The 18,811-nt window shown below is 43.0% G+C and overlaps 1 protein-coding gene across 2 annotated transcripts in view; it reads left to right on the top strand.

Moving 5' to 3' along the window:
• Positions 1–18,811, top strand: part of LOC121572276 (hyccin) — a 39,685-nt gene that overhangs the window by 2,430 nt on the left and 18,444 nt on the right. The window lies entirely within an intron of this gene.

Below are 18,811 nucleotides of genomic sequence, written 5' to 3'. Positions count from 1 at the left end.
ATAGTTGCACGTCCCTGATCACTCTTGATGCAAATAAACACTGACTTTCAATATAAAACACAGGTGAAGCGGTTTAAAATGCAGATTTGTTGATGGTCTGCGACCCCTACTGTACTGTTCTCTACTGAACAGTAATGTACAGTACTGTTCTCTACTGTGCTCTACTGTAATTACTGTGCTGTCCAAACTTGTGAAACATAGACTTCTATGATTGATTCAGATTTGGTCAGGCCAGAGCGGACTGATGAAATTTCAACTACTTTTGGACGGTCGGTACTCAGTGGGTGAGGATGCTTATTACAGTAGAGCAGGGTTCTTCAATTCCGGTCCTGGAGGGCCGAAACACCTCTGTTTTTCATCCTCTCCTTCTAATCAGGGGCTAATTCAGACCTGGGACACCAGGTGAGTGCAATTAACTACCAGGTAGAAATAAAAAACAGAAGTGTTTCGGCCCTCCAGGACCGGAATTGAAGAACCCTGCAGTAGAGGGAGGGAGAGAGAGATATGTTTTGACCACCAGAGATAGAAAGAGAGGGAAAACAGTTATGAGCTGAACATAACAGTATGCCAGTGGAAGGGAGGACAGTAGCAGGTGATCCAACTGTGGTTTGTGACTACTATGAGTTCCCATTGTAGCCAATTCAATTGCAGTAATTCTGTTACCGATTTGGTAAGATCATTAAGATTTTTAATCAATTAATAATTCTTAAACAAACTTCATGTCAGTAAAATCACTATATCTAATTGGTAGGTCTACCTTTTACTTGTTACTTCTGTGAACGTTCACTATCCTCCCTCCTCCACATGAGGGAGAGAAATTAGAAAATATCTTAAAGATATGTGGGTTTTTGGTAACGGAATGTTTCTTAAACTTACAGAAGGCAGAAACATTTATCAACTAAATATGTGTTGATCGTAGTAGGCAGGGGTCTTTACTTAAACATTCGTTGTCGTTTGATGAATTTCTAATACCTTAAGACTTTTTCTGGTAGATGTTGTCTAAGACCCCTTTTCCATCTGTTTGACCAAAAATCAAAGCCTTATTCCTAATTGCTAATTTGTAGGATAGAAAATGGTTGAAAAATGTATACAGTTGAAGTCGGAAGTTTACATACACCTTAGCCAAATACATTTAAACTCAGTTTTTCACAATTCCTGACATTTAATCCTAGTAAAAATTCCCTGACTTAGGTCAGTTAGGATCACCACTTTATTTTAAGAATGTGAAATGTCAGCATAATAATAGTAGAGAGAATGATTTATTTCAGCTTTTATTACTTTCATCACATTCCCAGTGGGTCAGAAGTTTACATACACTCAATTAGTATTTGGTAGCATTGCCTTTTAAATTGTTTAACTTGTGTCAAACGTTTCGGGTAGCCTTCCACAAGCTTCCCACAATAAGTTGGGTGAATTTTGGCCCATTCCTCCTGACAGAGCTGGTGTAACTGAGTCAGGTTTGTAGGCCACCTTGCTCGCACACACATTTTCAGTTCTACCCACACATTTTCTATAGGATTGAGGGCAGGGCTTTGTGATGGCCACTCCAATACCTTGACTTTGTTGTCCTTAAGCCATTTTGCCACAACTTTGGAAGAATGCTTGGGGTCATTGTCCATTTGGAAGACCCATTTGCGACCAAGCTTTAACTTCCTGACTGATGTCTTGAGATGTTGCTTCAATATATCCACCTAATTTTCCTTCCTCATGATGCCATCTATTTTGTGAAGTGCACCAGTCCCTCCTGCAGCAAAGCACACCCACCGCATGATGCTGCCACCCCCGTGCTTCACGGTTGGGATGGTGTTCTTATGCTTGCAGAGTACCCCCTTTTACCTCCAAACATAACAATGGTCATAATGTCCAAACAGTTCTATTTTTGTTTCATCAGACCAGAGGACATTTCTCCAAAAAGTACGATCTTTGTCCCCATGTGCAGTTGCAAACCGTAGTCTGGCTTTTTTATGGCGGTTTTGGAGCAGTGGCTTCTTCCTTGCTGAGCAGCCTTTCAGGTTATGTCAATATAGGACTTGTTTTACTGTGGATCTAGATCATTTTGTACCTGTTTCTTCCAGCATCCTCTCAAGGTCCTTTGCTGTTGTTCTGGGATTGATTTGAACTTTTCGCACCAAAGTACGTTCATCTCTAGGAGACAGAACGCGTCTCCTTCCTGAGCGGTATGACGGCTGCGTGGTCCCATGGTGTTTATACTTGCATACTATTGTTTGTACAGATGAACGTCCCATACCTTCAGGCGTTTGGAAATTGCTCCCAAGGATGAATCAGACTTGTGGAGGTCTACAATTTTTGTCTGAGGTCTTGGCTGATTTCTTTTGATTTTCCCATGATGTCAAGCAAAGAGGCACTGAGTTTGAAGGTAGGCCTTGAAATACATCCACAGGTACACCTCAATTGACTCAAATGATGTCAATTAGCCTATCAAAGCTTCTAAAGCCATGACATCATTTTCTGGAATTTTCCAAGCTGTTTAAAGGCACAGTCAACTTAGTGTATGTAAACTTCTGACCCACTGGAATTGTGATACAGTGAATTATAAGTGAAATAATCTGTTTGTAGACAATTGTTGGAAAAATTACTTGTGTCTTGCACAAAGTAGATGTCCTAACCGACTTGCCAAAACGATAGTTTGTTAACAAGAAATTTGTGGAGTGGTTGAAAAAAAAGTTTTTATGACTCCAACTTAAGTGTATGTAAACTTCAGACTTCAAATGTATATGCCTTAATTTCTCAAAAATATAGACTCTTAGCTTTCATTTGACACCCAATTTGACATGCGGTTATGAACTTCACATGTTGGTGCTCATGGGTCCTGATAGAACAGAGCTTGGCCAAACAGCAGTATGAGGAGAGAGCTTGGCCAAACAGCAGTATGAGGAGAGAGCTTGGCCAAACAGCAGTATGAGGAGAGAGCTTGGCCAAACAGCAGTATGAGGAGAGAGCTTGGCCAAACAGCAGTATGAGGAGAGAGCTTGGCCAAACAGCAGTATGAGGAGAGAGCTTGGCCAAACAGCAGTATGAGGAGAGAGCTTGGCCAAACAGCAGTATGAGGAGAGAGCTTGGCCAAACAGCAGTATGAGGAAGAGCTTGGCCAAACAGCAGTATGAGGAGAGCTTGGCCAAACAGCAGTATGAGGAGAGAGCTTGGCCAAACAGCAGTATGAGGAGAGAGCTTGGCCAAACAGCAGTATGAGGAGAGAGCTTGGCCAAACAGCAGTATGAGGGGAGAGAGCTTGGCCAAACAGCAGTATGAGGAGAGAGCTTGGCCAAACAGCAGTATGAGGAGAGAGCTTGGCCAAACAGCAGTATGAGGAGAGAGCTTGGCCAAACAGCAGTATGAGGACCGAGCTCTCTGTAAATATGATCAGAGCTGAGCCTATACTGTGGTTCCTCAATTAAATGTTTTGAGGTTATGCTGTGGTGCGTTGAGGTACACTATGGTATAGTGCGATATATTGCATCACTGCAAGCGGGAGTTAGAATGCTGATTTATTCTTTTGGGTTCGGTGTAAAGCGTTGGTACCTAGGCGCTAATGTCTCTCTCCTCACTGGATGAATGACGTGCATTGATGAATGGGTGATGGAACCCCAGATAGAAACTGATAAATGTGCACGACTTCACGATTGAATTTGAATGAACTGAATGATGAGGATTATTCTTTTTTTTCACCTTTATTTAACCAGGTAAGCCAGTTGAGAACAAGTTCTCATTTACAACTGCAACCTGGCCAAGATAAAGCAAAGCAGTGCGATAAAAACAACAACACAGAGTTACATATGGGGTAAAAAAACATTAAGTCAGAAAATACAACAGAAAATATATGTACAGTGTGTGCAAATGTAGCAAGTTATGGAGGTAAGGCAATAAATAGGCTATAGTGCAAAATAATTACAATAGTATTAACACTGGAATGCTAGATGTGCAAGAGATTATGTGCAAATAGAGATACTGGGGTGCAAAATAGCAAAATAAATAACAATATAGGGATGAGGTAGTTGGGTGGGCTAATTTTAGATGGGCTGTGTACAGGTGCAGTGATCGGTAAGGTGCTCTGACAACTGATGCTTAAAGTTAGTGAGGGAGATAAGAGTCTCCAGCTTCAGAGATTTTTGCAATTCGTTCCAGTCATTGGCAGCAGAGAACTGGAAGGAATGGCGGCCAAAGGAGGTGTTGGCTTTGGGAATGACCAGTGAGATATACCTGCTGGAGCGCAGACTACGGGTGGGTGCTGCTATGGTGACCAATGAGCTAAGATAAGGCGGGGATTTGCCTAGCAGTGATTTATAGATGGCCTGGAGCCAGTGGGTTTGACGACGAACATGTAGTGAGGACCAGCCAACAAGAGCGTACAGGTCACAGTGGTGGGTAGTGTATGGGGCTTTGGTGACAAAACGGATGGCACTGTGATAGACTACATCCAATTTGCTGAGTAGAGTGTTGGAGGCGATTTTGTAAATGACATCGCCGAAGTCAAGGATTGGTAGGATAGTCAGTTTTACGAGGGCATGTTTGGCAGCATGAGTGAAGGAGGCTTTGTTGCGAAATAGGAAACCGATTCTAGATTTAACTTTGGATTGGAGATTGTTTATGTGAGTCTGGAAGGAGAGTTTACAGTCTAACCAGACACCTAGGTATTTGTAGTTGTCCACATACTCTAGGTCAGACCCGTCGAGAGTGGTGATTCTAGTCGGGTGGGCGGGTGCCAGCAGCGTTCGATTGAAGAGCATGCATTTAGTTTTACTAGTGTTTAAGAGCAGTTGGAGGCTACTGAAGGAGTGTTGTATGGCATTGAAGCTCGTTTGGAGGTTTGTTAACACAGTGTCCAATGAAGGGCCAGATGTATACAAAATGGTGTCGTCTGCGTAGAGGTGGATCTGAGAGTCACCAGCAGCAAGAGCGACATCATTGATATACACGGAGAAAAGAGTCGGCCCAAGAATTGAACCCTATGGCACCCCCATAGAGACTGCCATAGGTCCAGACAACAGGCCCTCCGATTTGACACATTGAACTCCATCTGAGAAGTAGTTGGTGAACCAGGCGAGGCAGTCATTTGAGAAACCAAACAAGGATGAAGAAGAAGAAGAAGAAGAGGGTGATTGAATTTAGAACAACAGTGTAAGAATAGCAGGAAACATGCCTGGTCAGCTGGCTTCTCCTCTCTGACCCCACAACTCCAGCTGTAGGTGAAGCTTTATCCTTTGGAACCACACCATGATCAGGTGAAGAGTAGGCTGTTTACTTGCCTCCAAGGCGAGTGTGGCCTCTTTTGAAGTGATAGAGGAAATCAACAAGATCCCCAAGTATTCTTTCACAATAGCTGGCGTTATGGGATCTGCAGTTGTGTCCTATTTTTCGAAAATTGTCAGTCCACATGTCAAGTGGAGTTGTGCCATTTACCAAAGTTCTCTCAACTCCGGGACCACCTGCCAGCTGATTTTTTTTTTTAAAAATTTGGGGGGGGGAGGGCCGATGCAGGACTCTAAAGTGCGAGAGGAGAAAGACTCTCTGACCGAAACATTCACATCTCCCAATAATTTACCAAAGGATAGTCTAATAGCTAGGTGTGAAAATTCCCCAATTTGTGCCACAGTTTTAGGCTACCGATAGATGCTGCGGTCAGTCAGCTGAGCAAGGATAGGAGCGAGCGCAGCGTGCGTATATAATTAATGGGTTTTAACCTGCTGTATGAATGGGGTTTAACCTGCTGTATGAATGGGGTTTAACCTGCTGTATGAATGGGGTTTAACCTGCTGTATGAATGGGGTTTAACCTGCTGTATGAATGGGGTTTAACCTGCTGAATGAATGGGGTTTAACCTGCTGTATGAATGGGGTTTAACCTGCTGAATGAATGAGGTTTAACCTGCTGTATGAATGGGGTTTAACCTGCTGTATGAATGAGGTTTAACCTGCTGTATGAATGGGGTTTAACAACTGTATGAATGGGGTTTAACAACTGTATGAATGGGGTTTAACCTGCTGTATGAATGGGGTTTAACCTGCTGAATGAATGAGGTTTAACCTGCTGTATGAATGGGGTTTAACCTGCTGTATGAATGGGGTTTAACCTGCTGTATGAATGGGGTTTAACCTGCTGAATGAATGGGGTTTAACTTGCTGAATGAATGGGGTTTAACCTGCTGTATGAATGAGGTTTAACCTGCTGAATGAATGGGTTTAACCTGCTGTATGAATGGGTTTAACCTGCTGTATGAATGGGGTATAACCTGCTGTATGAATGAATGAATGAATGATTATGGATTGTTACTGAATAGCTAACAACAATAGAAATAAGCAGAACAACAACCTCTCCCTCAACGTCAATAAGACCAAGGAGCTGATCATGGACTACAGGAGAAAGAGGGGAGAGCACGCCCCCATCCACATCGACAGGGCTGTAGTGGAGCGGGTCGAGAGCTTCATGGTCCTTGGCGTCCAGATCACTAAGGACTTAAACATGGTCCATACACACCCGTACAGTTGTGAAGAGGGACGACAGCGCCTCTTCCCCCTCAGGAGGCTGAAAAGATTTGGCATGGGCCCTCAGATCCTCAAAAAGTTATACAGCTGCTCCATCGAGAACATTTTGAATGGCTGCATCACCGCTTGGTATGGCAAATGCACCGCTCTTGACCGAAATGCGCTACAGAGGGTGGTGCGGACAGCCCAGTACATCACTGGGGCCGAGCTCCCTGCCATCCAGGACCTCTATATCAGGCAGTGTCAGAGGAAGCCCCGAAAAATTGCCAAAGACTCCAGCCACCCAAGCCATAGACACAGGGTTCTTCAATTCTGGTCCTGGAGGGCCGAAACACTTTAACACTAGTTAAATTAACACTAGTTAATTGCACTCACCTGGTGTCCCAGGTCTGAATTAGCCCCTGATTAGAAGGAGAGGATGAAAAACAATGTGTTTCGGCCCTCCAGGACCGGAATTGAAGAACCCTGCCATAGACTGTTCACTCTGCTACCGTCCGGCAAACGGTATCGGAGCATCGGCTCACGCTGTTTGTGAACAGAGCCCCAGGACCAGCTTGCTTAAGGGACTCTTCTCCAGGTTAATCTCTCTGTAGGTGATTGCTTTGTTATGGAAGGTTTGGGAATTGCTTCCTTTTAGGTGGTTGTAGAATTGAATGCTCTTTTCTGGATTTTGATAATTAGCGGGTGTCGGCCTAATTCTGCTCTGCATGCATTATTTGGTGTTTTATGTTGTACACTGAGGATATTTTTTGCAGACTTCTGCATGCAGTCTCTCAATTTGGTGTTTGTCCCATGTTGTGAATTCTTGGTTGGTGAGCGGACCCCAGACCTCACAACCATAAAGGGCAATGGGTTCTATAACTGATTCAAGTATTTTTAGCCAAATCCTAATTGGTACGTCGAGTTTTATGTTCCTTTTGATGGCATAGAAGGCCTTTCTTGCCTTGTCTCTCAGATCGTTCACAGCTTTGTGGAAGTTACCTGTGGCGCTGATGTTTAGGCCGAGGTATGTATCGTTTTTTGTGTGCTCTAGGGCAACGGTGTCAAGATGGAATTTGTATTTGTGGTCCTGGCAACTAGACCTTTTATGGAACACCATTATTTTTGTCTTTCTGAGATTCACTGTCAGGGCCCAGGTCTGACAGAATCTGTGCAGAATATCTAGGTGCTGCTGTAGGCCCTCCTTGGTTGGGGACAGAAGCACCAGATCATCAGCAAACAGTAGACATTTGACTTCAGATTCTAGTAGGGTGAGGCCGGGTGCTGCAGACTGTTCTAGTGCCCTCGCCAATTCTCTTTCTCTCTCTCTCTCTCTGTCTCTCTCTCTCTGTCTCTCTCTCTCTGTCTCTCTCTCTGTCTCTCTCTCTCTGTCTCTCTCTCTCTGTCTCTCTCTCTGTCTCTCTCTCTCTGTCTCTCTCTCTCTGTCTCTCTCTGTCTCTCTCTGTCTCTGTCTCTCTCTGTCTCTCTCTGTCTCTCTGTCTCTCTCTCTGTCTCTCTCTCTGTCTGTCTCTCTCTCTCTCTCTGTCTCTCTCTGTCTCTCTGTCTCTCTCTCTGTCTCTCTCTCTCTGTCTCTCTCTGTCTCTCTGTCTCTCTCTCTTTGTCTCTCTCTCTTTGTCTCTTCTCTGTTTCCTCTAAGGCACTGCACAATGATATGACTGCCATTAGTGTGCGTGTGTGTGGTTTACCCTGCAACACAGGAAAAGCATCTTTCTTCTAACCTCCAAACTCTCCAAAACAGGGTGTTCTGATTGGTCCATTCACTTCCTGGCTTTTGCTCTTGTCTGATAACATGCCAGAGCAGCGTTTGCTTGTCCTGTCCATTTTCACAGCACTTGTTCACTTCCCTTCATGGTTTTTATAAGGAAAAAGACTGGTGTAGGCTAGCCCATGCTTACACCAATCCCGTTTTATGTGTGTGGGGTGGGGAGGAGTGTATTCTTTGGGAGAAAGTGTGAGTATGGGTTAGGAGGTGAGATCATGGTGAGGGAGTTGTCTGGGAGGAGTGGGTGTGTGTCTGTTCTCTGTGTGTGTGTGTGTTGGGTGTGTGTGTCTGTTCTCTCTGTGTGTGTGTGTGTGTGTCTGTTCTGTGTGTGTGTGTGTGTGTGTGTGTGTGTGTGTGTGTGTGTGTCCTCTGTGTGTGTGTGTGTCTGTTCTCTGTGTGTGTGTGTGTGTGTCTGTTCTCTGTGTGTGTGTGTCTGTTCTCTGTGTGTGTGGGTGTGTGTCTGTTCTGTGTGTGTGTGTGTGTGTGTGTGTGTGTCTGTTCTCTGTGTGTGTGTATCTGTTCTCTGTGTGTGTGTGTGTGTGTCTGTTCTCTGTGTGTGTGTGTTTTAGTATACAGCCTTGCTGTAACAGAAGTAGTGTGTACAGTGAGGGAAATAAGTATTTGATCCCCTGCTGATTTTGTACGTTTGCCCACTGACAAAGACATGATCAGTCTATAATTTTAATGGTAGATTTATTTGAACAGTGAGAGACAGAATAACAACAAAAAAAATCCAGAGAAACGCATGTCAAAAATGTTATAAATTGATTTGCATTTGAATGAGGGAAATAAGTATTTGACCCCTCTGCAAAACATGACTTAGTACTTGGTGGCAAAACCCTTGTTGGCAATCACAGAGGTCAGACGTTTCTTGTAGTTGGCCACCAGGTTTGCACACATCTCAGGAGGGATTTTGTCCCACTCCTCTTTGCAGATCTTCTCCAAGTCATTAAGGTTTTGAGGCTGACGTTTGGCAACTCGAACCTTCAGCTCCCTCCACAGATTTTCTATGGGATTAAGGTCTGGAGACTGGCTAGGCCACTCCAGGACCTTAATGTGCTTCTTCTTGAGCCACTCCTTTGTTGCCTTGGCCGTGTGTTTGGGTCATTGTCATGATGGAATACCCATCCACGACCCATTTTCAATGCCCTGGCTGAGGGAAGGAGGTTCTCACCCAAGATTTGACGGTACATGGCCCGGTCCATTGTCCCTTTGATGCGGTGAAGTTGTCCTGTCCCCTTAGCAGAAACCCCCCCCAAAGCATAATGTTTCTACCTCCATGTTTGACGGTGGGGATGGTGTTCTTGCGGTCATAGGCAGCATTCCTCCTCCTCCAAACACGGCGAGTTGAGTTGATGCCAAAGAGCTCCATTTTGGTCTCATCTGACCACAGCACTTTCACCCAGTTCTCCTCTGAATCATTCAGATGTTCATTGGATTGGCAAACTTCAGACGGGCATGTATATGTGCTTTCTTGAGCAGCGGGACCTTGCGGGCGCTGCAGAATTTCAGTCCTTCACGGCGTAGTGTGTTACCAATAGTTTTCTTGGTGACTATGGTCCCAGCTGCCTTGAGATCATTGACAAGATCCTCCCTTGTAGTTCTGGGCTGATTCCTCACCGTTCTCATGATCATTGCAACTCCACGAGGTGAGATCTTGCATGGAGCCCCAGGCCGAGGGAGATTGACAGTTATTTTGTGTTTCTTCCATTTGCGAATAATCGCACCAACTGTTGTCACCTTCTCACCAAGCTGCTTGGCGATGGTCTTGTAGCCCATTCCAGCCTTGTGTAGGTCTACAATCTTGTCTCTGACATCCTTGGAGAGCTCTTTGGTCTTGGCCATGGTGGAGAGTTTGGAATCTGATTGATTGATTGCTTCTGTGGACAGGTGTCTTTTATACCGGTAACAAGCTGAGATTAGGAGCACTCCCTTTAAGAGTGTATAAATACCTGTATAAAAGACACCTGGGAGCCAGAAATCTTTCTGATTGAGAGGGGGTCAAATACTTATTTCCCTCATTAAAATGCAAATCAATTTATAAAAATTTTGAAATGGATTTTTTTGTTATTTTGTCTCTCACTGTTCAAATAAACCTACCATTAAAATTATAGACTGATAATTTCTTTGTCAGTGGGCATACGTACAAAATCAGCAGGGGATCAAATACTTTTTTCCCTCACTGTATATGTGCGTGTGATAATAACTTGATTCAGATTTGTTTGATCCCCAGTTAGCCAGTGTAAGAGTTTGTGATTGACTGTGCTGACAGTTAGCTTGTCTCTGATGGTTTGTGTGTAGTGTATAGGAAAAGCTGTTGGTGTTAGTACTTTGATAGAGCAGAAACTACTACCTTGGAGCTAGCATACACCTGGTGTGTGTGTGTGAGTGGTTGCAGCTAGAACCGATTGGCATGCTCTCAGCAGACCCAGGTTTATTCCATTGACCCAGGTTTATTCCATTGACCCAGGTTTATTCCATTGACCCAGGTTTATTCCTTTGACCCAGGTTTATTCCATTGACCCAGGTTTATTCTATAAAAGCAATGTCACAAAATTAGAAATGGAAACGGCAGATATAGGAGACATTTTTATCCATTCGACAGGGTCAAACTTTATTTATTGCGACAAATGATGAAGGAAACATTGTTTTTCAAATAAATTCTGTAACTCCACATTTTTTATTTGAAATGCTTACTACTTGCAAAATAATACAATTACTATAAAAAAAATTCTTTGCAGGACAAGGATTGTCCTGACTTTCAAGAATGCCTTTCACCATCCAATTATTTCAGATCTACAGGAATGCAAGTTTCACCATGGCACGGACCGTGGTGATACGTTGGCACATGAGAATTATTAGAATATGGCAAATATTAGTCAATTATTGTATTCTAACCATGTTGGCTTTCCTGTGCTACCTGAGATATGAAGCAGATACAGTGCATTCAGAAAGTATTCATACCTCTTTACTTATTCCACATTTAGTTGTGTTACAGCCTGAATTCAAAATGGATTAAATGTTGTTGTTTTTTTCTCACCCAATCTACAAACAATACCCATAATGACACATTGAAAACATGTTTTTAGGAATTTGTGCAAATTTATTGAAAATTAAATACAGAAATACACTATATATTTGTATGTGGATACCCCTTCAAATTAGTGGATTCGGCTATTTCAGCCACACCCGTTGCTGAGAGGTGTATAAAATCGAGCACACAGCCATGCAATCTCCATAGACAAACATTGGCAGTAGAATGGCCTTACTGAAGAGCTCAGTGACTTTCAACATGGCACCGTCATAGCATGCCACCTTTCCAACAAATCAAATCAAATCAAATTTTATTGGCCACATGCGCCGAATACAACAGGTGCAGACATTACTTACAGCCCTTAACCAACAGTGCATTTATTTTTTAACAAAAAAGTAAGTGTTGAGAAAAAAAGAGCAGAAGTCAAATAAAATAACAGTAGGGAGGCTATATATACAGGGGGTACCGGTGCAGAGTCAATGTGCGGGGGCACCGGCTAGTTGAGGTAGTTGAAGTAATATGTACATGTGGGTAGAGTTAAAGTGACTATGTATAAATAATTAACAGAGTAGCAGCAGCGTAAAAGGATGGGGTGGGGGGGGCAGTGCAAATAGTCCGGGTAGCCGTGATTAGCTGTTCAGGAGTCTTATGGCTTGGGGGTAGAAGCTGTTGAGAAGCCTTTTGGAACTAGACTTGGCACTCCGGTACCGCTTGCCGTGCGGTAGCAGAGAGAACAGTCTATGACTAGGGTGTCTGGTGTCTTTGACAATTTTGAGGGCCTTCCTCTGACACCGCCTGGTATAGAGGTCCTGGATGGCAGGAAGCTTGTCCCCAGTGATGCACTGGGCCGTACGCACTACCCTCTGTAGTGCCTTGCGGTCGGAGGCCAATCAGTTACCATACCAGGCGGTGGTGCAACCAGTCAGGATGCTCTCGATGGTGCAGCTGTAGCATTTTTTGAGGATCTGAGGACCCGAGGACCCTTGTCAAATTTCTGTCCTGCTAGGGCTGCCCCGGTCATCTGTAAGTGCTTTTATTGTGAAATGGAAACATCTAGGAGCAATAACGGCTCAGCCGCGAAGTGGTAAGCCACACAAGCTTGCAGAACGGGACCGTCGAGTGCTGAAGCGTGTCTTTCCTCAGTTGCAACACTCCTTACCGAGTTCCAAATTGCCTCTGGAAGCAACATCAGCACAAGAATCGTTCGTTTGGAGCTTCATGAAATGGGTTTCCATGGCCGAGCAGCCGCACACAAGCCTAAGATCACAATGCCAAGCGTCGGCCTTGAGTGATGTAAAGCTCGCCGCCATTGGACTCTGGAGCAGTGGAAACGTGTTCTCTGGAGTGATGAATCACACTTCACCATCTTGCAGTCCGACAGACAAATCTGGGTTTGGCGGATGCCAGGAGAGCACTACCTGCCCCATTGCATAGTGCCAACTGTAAATTTTTGGTGGAGGAGGAATAATGGTCTGGGCCGTTTTTCATGGTTTGGGCTTAGTTCCAGTGAAGGGAAATCTTAACGCTACAGCATACAATGACATTCTAGACAGTTCTGTGCTTCCAACTTTGTGGCAACAGTTTGGGGAAGGCCCTTTCCTGTTTCAGCATGACAATGCCCCGTGTACAAAGCGAGGTCCATACAGAAAGGGTTTGTTGAGATCGGTGTGGAAGAACTTGACTGGCCTGCACAGAGCCCTAACCTCAACCCCATCGAACACCTCTGGGCTGAATTGGAACGCCGACTGCGAGCCAGGCCTAATCGCCATTTTTGGTCATGTAGTGTATCACATTTTACATAAGTATTCACACCCCTGAGTCAATACTTTGGAGAAGCATCTTTGGTAGCAATTACAGCTGTGAGTCTTTCTGGGTAAGTCCCTAAGAGCTTTCCACACTTGTGCAACATTTGCCCATTGTTATTTTCAAAATTCTTCAAGCAATTTGGTGGTTGATCATTGCTAGACAACCATTTTCAGGCCTTGCCATAGATTTTCAAGTCTTCAAACTCGGCCACTCAGGAACATTCATTGTCTTCTTGGTAAGAAACTACAGTGTAGAAAAAGCAGACTGAACCAGGTTTTCCTCTAGGACTTGTCTGTGTTTAGCGCCATTCCGTTTCTTTTTTATCCTGAAATACTCCCCAGTCCTTAACGATTACAAGCATATCCATAACAGCCACCACTATGTAGTCAGTAATATGTTGTATTGGATTTGCCCCAAACAAACACTTTGTATTCAGGACAAAAAGTTAATTGCTTTGCACATTCTTTGCAGTATTACTTTACTGCCTTGTTGCAAACAGGATGAATGTTTTGGAATATTTGTATTTTGTACAGACTTCCTTGTTTTCACTCTGTCAATTAGGTTAGTATTGTGGAGTAACTACAATGTTGTTGATTCATCCTCAGTTTTCTCCTATCACAGATGTTAAACTCTAACTGTTTTAAAATCATCATTGGCCTCATGGTGAAATCCCTGAGCGGTTTCCTTCCTCTCCAGCAACTGAGTTAGAAAGGACGCCTGTATCATTGTAGTGACTGGGTGTATTGATACACCATCCAAAGTTTAATTAATAACTTCTCCATGCTCAAAGGGATATTCAATGTCTGCATTTTTTTTCTTTATTTTTTTACCAATCAACCAATAGGTACCCTTCTTTGCGAGGCATTGGAAAACCTCCCTGGTCATTGTGGTTGAATCTGTGTTTGAAATGTACTGCGCAAATGAGGGACCTTAAAGATAATTGTATATGTGGGGTACAGAGATGAAGTAGTCATTCAAAAATCATGTTAAACACTTATTGCACACAGTGAATCCATGCAACCTATTATGTGACTTGTTAAGCACATTTTTACTCCTGAACTTATTTAGGCTTGTCATAACAAAGGGGTTGAATACTTATTGACTCAAGACATTTCCGCTTGTAAAAATTTCGAAAAACATAATTCCACTTTGACATTATGGGGGTATTGTGTTTAGGCAATTGACAAACAATCTCAATTTAATCCATTTTAAATTCAGGCTGTAACACAACAAAATGCGGAAAAAGTCAAGGGGTGTGAATACTTTCTGAAGGCACTGTAGGTGGGAGAGCATACAAGCGGTCGCCAATTTATTAATGCACAATTTGCCTAAATGGGAACACTTCAACCACTACATTTTTATTCGACACTAGTTTTCTGTGTTTTTATTTTTTTAGGTGTGACACATTACGTTCAGCTGTTTTATCGACTCAAGATAGTTCGATGTAAACGCACCCTAGCAGGCAATTGTCAAATATTTGTTTAGCAAACTTTCCAAATGTCAACAAAAAATCACGGGACAAGTTAATGGAAACATAGCTATAGAGGTGAATATTATAACCGACACACTCAAGTTCATGTTTTGTGTTGGGCAAACCTGACCTGCTCCCTCGCAACACTCCACTGTGCCTCTACCCTGTTAAAATGACTGACTTCCAGTGATCCCCTGTTGCCATGGTCAACATTTGGTCGCTATGTGTTCTCTAGTCTAGTAGGTGGAGTCCATGGAAACACTGTAGCTGGATAATATTTATATGATTCATCTAGCTCTGTTTATACCATACAAGGAGATGTGTTTGTGTGTAGTACCAGACGAATGTGTCGTGTGTGTGACGTCACATGTGAATATAAAGAATCTTAAGAAGTGGAATTATTCTTTCTTCAACTAAACTGAGCACATGTTCCTGCATGAGAGTTCTCTCTCGCTCGCTCCCGCTCTCTCTCGCTCGCTCTCTCTCGCTCGCTCCCGCTCTCTCCCGCTCTCTCTCGCTCTCTCTCGCTCTCTCTCTCTCTCTCGCTCTCTCTCTCACCCTCTCAATTAAATTCAAAGGGCTTTATTGGCATGGGAAACATATGTTTACATTGCCAAAGCAAGTGAAATAGATAATAAACAAAAGTGAAATAAAGAATTAACAGTACACATTGCACTCACAAAAGTAATAGAGACATTTCAAATGTTAAATTATGGCTTGTAACGATATGCAAATAGTTAACGTACAAAAGGGAAAATAGACATAAATATGGGTGTTTGTTCTTCACTGGTTGCCCTTTTCTTGTGGCAACAGGTCACAAATTGCTGCTGTGTTGGCACACTGTGGCATTTCACCCAATAGATATCGGAGTTTATCCAAATTGGATTTGTTTTTGAATTCTTGGTGGATCTATGTAATTTGAGAGAAATATGTGTCTTTAATATGGTCATACATTTGGCAGGAGGTTAGGAAGTGCAGCTCAGTTTCTACCTCATTTTGTGGGCAGTGTGCACATAGCCGGTCTTCTCTTGAGAGCCAGGTCTGCCTACGGCGGCCTTTCTCAATAGCAAGGCTATGCTCACTGAGTCTGTACATAGTCAAAGCATTCCTTAAGTTTGGGTCAGTTACAGTGGTCAGGTATTCTGCCACTGTATACTCCCTGTTTAGGGCCAAATAGCATTCTAGTTTGCTCTGATTTGTTTTGTTAATTTTTTTCTCCAATTTGTCAACTTATTATCTTTTTGTTTTCTCGTGATTAGGTTGGGTCTAATTGTGTTGCTGTCCTGGGGCTCTGTGGGGTCTGTTTGTTTGTGAACAGAGCCCCAGGACCAGCGTGCTTAGGAGACTCTTCTCCAGGTTGCTCTCTCTGTAGGTGATGGCTTTGTCATGGAACGTTTGGGAATCGCTTCCTTTTAGGTGGTTGTAGAATTTTTTATTGCTCTTTTCTGGATTTTGATAATTAGCGGGTATCGGCCTAATTCTGCTCTGCATGCATTATTTGGTGTACACTGAGGATATTTTTGCAGATAGAATCAACTATTAAAGACTAAGATTTGGATTTGATCATGTATATGTTTTTGCTGTTTGTTCTTTGTTATAAAGCTGAAAAGATCTCCATTTTGGATAGATAGCTCTTCGTGTTGTTTGTTTAGTGTGTTCCAATTTTCCCAGAAGTGGTTAGTCTATGGATTCTTCAGTTACATTGAGCTGATTTCTGACATGTTGTTCCTTCTTTTTCCGTAGTGTATTTTTGTACTGTTCTAGTGATTCACCATAGTGAAGGCGTAGGCTCTTTTTCTGGGTCTGTATGGTTTTGGTTGGATAGGTTTCTCATTTCCTTTCTTAGGTTTTTGCATTCTTCATCAAACCATTTGTCATTGTTGTTACTTTTCTTAGGTTGTCTGCTTTACATTTTTAGATTTGATAGGGAAGCTGAGAGGTTAAATATATTGTTTAGGTTTTCTACTGCCAAGTTTACACCTTCACTATTACAGTGGAACGTTTTGTCCAGGAAGTTGTCTAGAAGGGATTGAATTTGTTGTTGCCTAATTGTTTTTTTGGTAGGTTTCTACACTATTTTCCTTCCATCTATAGCATTTCTTAATATTATTCAGTTCCTTTGGCTTTGATGCCTCTTGATTTGAGTATTGCTCTGTTCAAGTATACTGTGATTTTGCTGTTAATCTGATAGGGTTGTCAGTGGGCTGACTGAACGCTCTGAGAGACTCTCACTCACCCCCATCTCTCACACACCCCCATCTCTCACACACCCCCCATCTCTCTCTCTCTCTCTCTCTCTCTCTCTCTCTCTCTCTCTCTCTCTCTCTCTCTCTCTCTCTCTCTCTCTCTCTCTCTCTCTCTCTCTCTCTCTCTCTCTCTCTCTGTCTCTGTCTCTCTCTCTCTCTCTCTCTCTGTCTCTGTCTCTGTCTCTGTCTCTGTCTGAAAGGGCTTTATTGGCATGGGAAACATACAGTGGGGAAAAAAAGTATTTAGTCAGCCACCAATTGTGCAAGTTCTCCCACTTAAGAAGATGAGAGAGACCTGTAATTTTCATCATAGGTGCACGTCAACTATGACAGACAAATTGAGGAAAAAAAATCCAGAAATTCACATTGTAGGATTTTTAATGAATTTATTTACAAATTATCGTGGAAAATAAGTATTTGGTCACCTACAAACAAGAAAGATTTCTGGCTCTCACAGACCTGTAACTTCTTCTTTAAGAAGATTTCTGTCCTCCACTCGTTACCTGTATTAATGGCACATGTTTGAACTTGTTATCAGTATAAAAGACACCTGTCCACAACCTCAAACAGTCACACTCCAAACTCCACTATGGCCAAGACCAAAGAGCCGTCAAAGGACACCAGAAACAAAATTGTAGACCTGCACCAGGCTGGGAAGACTGAATCTGCAATAGGTAAGCAGCTTGGTTTGAAGAAATCAACTGTGGGAGCAATTATTAGGAAATGGAAGACATACAAGACCACTGATAATCTCCCTCGATCTGGGGCTCCACGCAACATCTCACCACGTGGGGTCAAAATCATCACAAGAACGGTGAGCAAAAATCCCAGAACCACATGGGGGACCTAGTGAATGACCTGCAGAGAGCTGGGACCAAAGTAACAAAGCCTACCATCAGTAACACACTACGCCGCCAGGGACTCAAATTCTGCAGTGCTGACGTGTCCCCCTGCTTAAGCCAGTACATGTCCAGGCCCGTCTGAAGATTGCTAGAGTGCATTTGGATGATCCAGAAGAGGATTGGGAGAATGTCATATGGTCAGATGAAACCAAAATATAACTTTTTGGTAAAAACTCAACTTGTCGTGTTTGGAGGACAAAGAATGCTGAGTTGCATCCAAAGAACACCATACCTACTGTGAAGCATGGGGGTGGAAACATCATGCTTTGGGGCTGTTTTTCTGCAAAGGGACCAGGACGACTGATCCGTGTAAAGGAAAGAATGAATGGGGCCATGTATCGTGAGATTTTGAGTGAAAACCTCCTTCCATCAGCAAGGGCATTGAAGATGAAGCGTGGCTGGGTATTTCAGCATGACAATGATCCCAAACACACTGCCCGGGCAATGAAGGAGTGGCTTCGTAAGAAGCATTTCAAGGTCCTGGAGTGGCCTAGCCAGTCTCCAGATCTCAACCCCATAGAAAATCTTTGGAGGGGAGTTGAAAGTCCGTGTTGCCCAGCGACAGCCCCAAAACATCACTGCTCTAGAGGAGATCTGCATGGAGGAATGGGCCAAAATACCAGCAACAGTGTGTGAAAACCTTGTGAAGACTTACAGAAACATTTGACCTGTGTCATTGACAACAAAGGGTATATAACAAAGTATTGAGTAACTTTTGTTATTGACCAAATACTTATTTTCCAGCATAATTTGCAAATAAATTCATTAAAAATCCTACAATGTGATTTTCTGGATTTTTCTTTCTCATTTTGTCTGTCATAGTTGACGTGTACCTATGATGAAAATTACAGGCCTCTCTCATCTTTTGAAGTGGGAGAACTTGCACAATTGGTGGCTGACTAAATACTTTTTTTCCCCACTGTATGTTAACATTGCCAAAGCAAGTGAAATAGATAATAAACAAAAGTGAAATAAAAAATTAACAGTAAACATTAAACTCACAAAAGTTCCAAAGGAATAAAGACTTTTCAAATGTCATATTATGTTTATATACAGTCTTGTAACAATGTGCAAATAGTTAAAGTACAAA

Source organism: Coregonus clupeaformis, chromosome 8, assembly GCF_020615455.1.
Source record: "Coregonus clupeaformis isolate EN_2021a chromosome 8, ASM2061545v1, whole genome shotgun sequence".
In the NCBI taxonomy this organism is placed as follows: Eukaryota; Metazoa; Chordata; class Actinopteri; order Salmoniformes; family Salmonidae; genus Coregonus; species Coregonus clupeaformis.
The sequence above is the reverse complement of the archived record's forward strand: the minus strand, read 5'-3'. Positions and strand labels throughout refer to the sequence as shown.